This window comes from Chiroxiphia lanceolata, chromosome Z (genome assembly GCF_009829145.1).
Source record: "Chiroxiphia lanceolata isolate bChiLan1 chromosome Z, bChiLan1.pri, whole genome shotgun sequence".
Classification (NCBI taxonomy): Eukaryota; Metazoa; Chordata; class Aves; order Passeriformes; family Pipridae; genus Chiroxiphia; species Chiroxiphia lanceolata.
Genome location: NC_045671.1, coordinates 12,628,214 through 12,635,772, shown reverse-complemented (window position 1 = coordinate 12,635,772; position 7,559 = coordinate 12,628,214).

The following is a 7,559-nucleotide window of genomic DNA, read 5'->3' as shown; positions in this document are numbered from 1 at the left end:
ATTCTACTAACTCCAGCAGAAGCTTTTCAGAACAGCTTCCCAGCTAGTGAGAGTGAAGTAAAGAACATAAGGTTAAACTCCAACTGCAAATTCCCTCCTTGTTTGTATCTACACCACTCATATACACTTTCCTATTCCATCTTTTTTTTCCTTTTTCCCCAGAAGAAAGTGAAAAGAGTGGGTGTTTATTTGAAGGAAAAAAATCACTCTCTTGCTCAAGAGAAGGACTTTGCTTCCATTAGGTTCTCATCTGAAAGTCATGCTGCAAACACTTCTCTCATTCTAATATTTACATGGCAAAAAGGACAGCATCTAACTTTATAAGGCCTCACATTTTCTCCACACAACACATGAGGAATCTGCATCAGATTTAAACAACGGAGTAATCTCTGAAGTTAACAGTATGTAACACCATGAAAAACTCTTATGAAGTAAAAACTAATAATTAATATTTAGCAGTAAAAGCTCCATGGAAATGTTAGTATCTTTGAACCTTATTTCACTGATGTCAGCATTGCATCCCTCTAGACTTCAGCTCCAGCACTATACACCATTCACATGCCTTTTCTCACCCTCTGATGATTTGCCCCCTTCTGCCAAACAGATTATATACCATAACAACTGTTCTATCCTCCACAGGAAACAATAACTGCAATATTAAATGATTTTGAAATTGCTCACCTCAAAACTGGCTTGAAATTAAATATCATTTCTGTAGACTGGAGCTAAACACATTTATTTTAAAGTCTTGGATGTACCTAAATTTCTCTTGACTTGACTTTCCCTAATGAAATTCAGTAACCTCCTTCCCAAACACGATAAAAAGCTTTCAATATGCTATGATGCCACATCCCTCCTCCTTCAAACATTGCTGAAGACTCCCAAGCAAAAAAAAAAAAAAAGGAATGTCAAAAAAATCCACAGTCAATTTACAGACACAAAGCTGACACAAAGCTGAAACAAACAAAAATAAACAAAAAGGCAACAAAGAATACATAGAAGTCCATCCAGCTATTCCTCCTACTGGCTGAGACCAAGACAAGAAAAGTTTATCAGATACTATTATAATTCTTTTTAAATAATTGCTAATTCTTCTGCATACAACAGTGCTTGATGTTCTGAAGGAGAAACATATTTCTGCACGAATGCCTGGTGGAAGTCAACTTGACTACTAGACCAATTTCCTTGAGGTGACTGGAATACCCAGCTCAGAAGGACCCATGGAGCATATCACTATCATATTTTAAGCATTACAAAACACTTCCAACAAAGTAACATCTACAGCACAGAAAGAATGAAAGTTACAATCACTGGAAGAAAGAGGGAGACTGAAAATATCACTATCTTTGAATTGGCAGTGGCAGAAACACTAATTCTCAGGAGGACTGAATTATTCTTCAGAGGGGTCTCTCCCTTCAACTGACTCCAAAAGGGATGAAATTACAACATGCAACAACTATGCTTCAGTCAAAGTTTTTCCATTAGGTAAGATAAGACTCCATGTTCAACTGAATATTTCTGAAACCTGCTTTAGTACCATAACTAGATACCAAAATTTTAAAGTACCTTAAAAGGGCAGGAGAGAGAAGCAAAGACCCCCTGCAGGATTTGTGAGACTGAGTCAACTTCCGGGATTCACAGGAGAGGCTGCTGCCCTGGTTATCCTACCTGAACTGAAATGCAGGATCTGTAGCTCATAGGCACCCAAAAGGGTCTACCCAGAAGGAGTTTGGAAGAAACAGGGTGTACAATCTCCAGAGAGAAGACTGGCAAGAGCAAGGGAGGTTCCTGAAGGCTGGAAAGCCTGAGGGTGGACCATACCCTTCCCTCTACTCACAGCACCCAAATGCTCTGGCACTTGCCCTTATCTCTGAACACACAAATACACCTGCTAGTAGTGTGTGTCAGAAGGATTTTGGTCACGAGTTTTAGCAAGGCATCTAATGCCTTATCTTGGTTACTTAACGTCCATATAATTTAAATATATTAATACCTAACCAGTGGAGCAATACACTTTGCATTAGTTTAATCCCCTTAGCTATTATTTTTCTAAGTAATCATTTTTAGATAATATAAATAATCTATCCTCTCCTATAAAGACATTTCTGTTTACAGTCTCAAGATGCACAATTCACTTTTAGTCCACTTAGCTCAAAGTCTGCTTTTAGAAGACTCCTGTCTTCTCAAGTTTCCTTACAGGATCTGGCTCAAGCAGTACTCAGTGAGGTGTTTCAGTCCATCCTTCCCTTTCCTAGGCATCTTTTAACACAGAAGGTAAAATGGCAACATCACACTTGACATTTAAACTTCATCCCCTTCTGTCAAACAGATTATATACCATAGCAACTGTTCTATCCTCCACAGGAAACAATAACTGCAATATTAAATGATTTTGAAATCACTCCCAGTTGCTCCCAGCCATCCACAGAATGCAATCCAGTGGCTTGCAACAAAAATATAGTCAATTTATTTAAGCCATAATTCTTTGTGCATGTACGACATTTCCAGAAAAGCCCAGTAGGTATATCTCCAGAGAGAGCAATTGTCCAAACACACAGTCATTATGTTAATTTTGTTTAGCATCTCTTTGATGCCAGACCTAATGTACTAACTGTAACTGTCAGGCCAGTGTACTAATTCAGCTCATGGTCTGCATAACATACTATGTTTGCAAGACGGAAAAGCAGCATACATCAGAGATAATGTACTGCCCAGTCTGAGCAAAGTTCAATACTTTACTTAGTAGATTTGTATTGTCATGAAATCTGATTGAACAATTTCAAAAAGCAGGTTAGTGACTTTAGAAGTGCATTTAAAAATCATCAAAATATCTATGTACCTTAGAAATCTAAAACTAAATTCCATTAAAATTATTAGGATTTAGGAACCTAACCTATTTAGATACCTTAAAAAATCCCAGTGGGAACCTACCTTACTGAAACATTAGGTATGTAAGTATTTTTTAAATATCCTGTCATAAATGAGAATAGTAATAGTAGTAATAGAAATCATCATCATCATCATCATCATTCTCACTCAATAGCCAGTTCCAAATCAAGAATAAAATGCCATTAAGAAGCAATGTAAAATTACAGCTTATTTCTTTCAATTATAAAATAATCTAATAGTGCAAATCTCCTGTGTAAACACTAACAGACCTATATCTTACCGTCCTACCAAAGAGTCTGACTCTTAACTCCACCTCAATCTTTATGCTTTTGGATACTTTCTCCAAGAGGGAGGCATTGCTGCTCCCCCCATCTTTCTTTGCTTTCAACTTGAGAAGCTTTTCATGGCAAGGTCTGTCTGTGTATCTGCACAAGATTTCCCAAAGAATTCGTGTATCTGCCCTATTAAGACAACAATAAAATATTTAACATGAGCTTCTTAGTCGCAACTGGATTAGAGGGTATCATTAATCACATAGGTAAAACACTATATGCCTTCAGAAAGAGAAGTATCCTACTCTGACAGTTAACACTGGGAGTTTCAGGAAATGTTTGAATTTGTTATCTATGCTTGCATACAGCATAAACCAACGATATTCCTATACCAACACTACAGGCGGAGTCACCACTGCCCCATGTTGGCTTCTGGAGTGGAGAAGACACTTGGGCCTGTCAAAGGTCACATGTAAGGAATTACTGTATGGATAGGAAACTTAGACACAAATGTGCTTTGAGATAAACTTGCAGACACAGTAATTCAGTATGTTCTTGGTGTATTCTTAATTGTATTCTTGGTGTCAGTACTCTGCCAAGAAAGGAAGATGTAATATAAGGGTCTTCTGCTGAAGCCATTTGCAGCTGCATAACAAGTAAAACTTATGCTGAATTAACGCATAACCATGGATGGCCACAAAAAGACCAAAAGAGAGAAGGTTCAGGCCAATGCTCACTATTTATCCAAGTCTCCACACATGGTTTCTTCCTACACATCTACAGTGTCTTATCTATAAGCTGACCACCAATTTATTTTCACAGAATTGTAGAATGGTTGAAGTTGGAAGATGCCTGTTGACTAGTCCACTCACCCTGCTCAGGGCAGGGTAATCTACAGTAGGTTGCCAAAGCTGACCCATCTGATGTTATTTCCAAGGATGGAAACTCCACATCCCTCTTTGAGCAACCTGTTCCAGAGTTCACCTGTCGTTATAGAAAAAAAAAAAAGGTTTAAGTAGAACTTCCTGTTTTTCAGGTTTTGGCCAATTCCTCTTGCCCTCTCACTACAACTGAAACAGGCCTAGCCAAATCTTTTTCACTTCTTCCCATCATGTATTTTTACACACTGATCAAATGTCTCCTGAGTTTTCTTTTCTCGAGGTTAAATAATCCCAGAACTTGAATTTTAAAATTCCAAACCCTAATCAACTCCAATTACCTAAAGAAATGTGCCAGGGCAGAAACTGATTAAGAAAACCCCAACCAAACAAAAGGCCTTTACAGGTTGAAATTTGAGGTTGAAATGTAAACCTGCACTAGGATATCTGACTGACAAAAGCATGCATATTTGCAGTGCAGGTAGTCTTGTGTTACAAGCTACACTTTCCAACAGTGAAAACAATCCTATATTGTGTCCCTTGAGAGCAGTGATAAAGTGTACTGACTTGATTACTGATTTAAAAGAATGCTGAAAGGAGAAAAAGAGAAAAGAAACAGAAGGAAGATTTCAGATCAACTCTTCTTGCTATACAACTAATGAAGTCAAGCATCGCTTACTAGGAATGAGAAAGGTAATACAGAGAAGATCCTGTAGGAGATTTAGTTCAATAAATTGAACTTCAAATATCTATAAAAAAAGATATAATGAATGCCCATTCCAAGAATACTTTAGCTAAAGACAAAACCTTCAAACTATGCAGAAACCAGGCACAACAGAAAGAGAGGATAAAAATTATTGCAGATATTTATAGGTCAATACAGCTGAGCAGACACCATAAAGCTGCTGACCTGTATAGAATTATTTATCTTTCCCATAGCATAAGCTATACTCATTTACTACTGCAGACATAAAAAAGCATGCCAAGTGTTCTTCTGCCTCTTTGCTTTTTTCAAGGATTTTTTATACGGTTATAAATTACCTCATCATAAAGCATCTGTTACCAACGGTAAGTAGCTTACCCAGATCATCTTCAAAGCTACAGAAACAATCGATAACCTCACATATTCAAACTCCAGCTTCAAGACCAATGGGTTAGTTGCCAGGCCGAATAGCATGGCAGACTTTAGACTGGCTTCTTTCACTCTGAACTAGATATGAACAATCCCTTTAATTGTAAACTCCTGCTCCTGCAGGAGGATGTAGTGAGGTTCGCAACTTCCTCCCTTCGTATCATAACATGCATTAATAAATGCATAAATAGTGTCCATATACTAACTCCTTGTAGCTTGTAATTCTTCTTAGTCCATTTCTAGATGTAGGACAGCCAGATCTTCCAAGAAACTCAGTTCTAAAAAATTATATTACTGGGCATTTATCAAGTAAAGTTTACCTTATTTGTCAGGATACTAGAAAAGGGCTGCAGCACAACCCTTGTAACCATTACTGGCCTACATTTACTAACATCCTCTATAGTTCATGGTCCAGGATTTCCAGAATCAGAGTAGGAGGAGTTTCTTCAATACTATACAGGAAACCCACTTTCACTGCTTCCATCAGAGGTATACTGCCAGTATGTCAAATGATCAATTGACTCTCTCACCAATAGCTGACTCCAAGAGTTGCTATTGCCTCAGAAAACCTTCATCTGCATCTGAGACAAAAGTGGGTGTCTTCTCCAGTGACAAAAAACCTGAGTACAGAAGAAATAATGGGAGAGGCTTCTGCAGGAACAAAATAAGGCTATAACTGCTGAAGGTATTTCTCCTGCCCGAAAGGAAATGGAGCTATCTATCCAAACAACTTGGTGCAACATGACCCTGTGGAGATACAAGAAACTTTCAGTCTTCCCATCTCCTCCTCTCCACTTGAATTTTCTATTCCAAGTAACCACTTGTAGTCTTATAATATGAAACAACAATACACTCAGAATTTCATAGATCAGTTAGCCACTTGAAGGTGATAAAAGTTTTCAGCAAAATAGTTCAGTACTAGAGGAAATTCATGCCTCATTATGTAAACCCCAATTTTTAGAGTCCACTTTATGTTCCCTTGTGTTGTGCTCCAATAGGCCTAAGCAGAAACTAATACAGAAAAAAGGATCCAGACTTTGAGACTTCCATCCTGTGTTTTTGAATCATCTTTTTTTTGTTTCCTTTAAACAGCAAACTCAACAATACAGAGTGCTAAAGAATGGCACTCCCACGAGACTCAGAGGAGTAAAATCATGGGAGGTTTCTGGTGAGCAAAGCTGAAGAATGGGAACACTACAGCTTCTCAATTTTCTATTTTTTAAACATTTAGTAGGTATACAATATTTAAAAAAAAAAAAAAGCCCAAAAGAAAACAGAGCTTTTTTTACTTTATCGTTGTAAGGCAGCATTGAGCACCCTGAATAGACAAGTACAATATAGAATCATCAAATGCTTTGGATTGGAAGTGACCTTAAAAAAACATATGATTCCAACCCACCTGCCGTAGGCAGGGACACTGCTCACTAGAACAGTGTTTAGTGACTAGAACAATGTCTAAGCCCCATCCAACCTGGACTTGGAGATGAAAGATTCTTGTACAAAGCTGCAACATTAGGATATCTCAACTTTGCCAGTCAGTGACAAAAAAGTAGAACAACGCCCATTAGTTTTTCCTCACCAGAAGGTAAAATAGTGCCACCCACTGTTTTTCCCTGTTGCAGAAAGCAGAAAGCTAAGTTGGTACTTTGCAATTGATAAAGTGCCAGCTCATGCTAAGCCTTCCTCCCTCACTCCCAGTTCTGAGTTCTACTACCAGGAGACACATCTACAGTGATATTTCAGTCAATAAGAAAGCTGCAGAATGGAAAAAAGTTCTCTGAATTTGCACTATTACAGCTGAAGCCACATAGGATAGACAAAACACTGAATCACTGAAAAATTAGAGGCTTTTAAACTCTGGGAGCTGGGCTTTCTTGGATTTTACATGTCAGCTTTCATAGGTACACTTTAACTGTGAGTCTCAAGCTGAAGACAGTACCATACTGCATCAACTGTAAAGTCTGTGATAGGGTCAGAATATTCAACTAGTGTTTTTTCATATTCTTCCATTCATTTTGCATTGTCCCTTTAACACACTAGAGAAAAAATATCAACCGCCCCCTTTTAAACCAGGTCACATGACATTCTCTATAACCAACATACTTACCCAGCAGTTTATCATCTGTTTCTATACAGATCATTATTTTAATTCAAGGATCAGCACTTATCAGAACTGGTAACATTCAAGCACTGTTAAGAAAAAAATCAGCATTTAAGGACTTCCTACTTCTCTTAAAACGTAACCAATACTTGTGCACATCTTACTTATTCAACTTATCCCTTCGTGGTGGAGAAAGGGGCAACACTTTCCAACATTGCAAAGTACCAGTCAAATAAGGCCCTACAACTACTTCATCTGCCATTAGCAAAATATTTTGTACGCCAGTT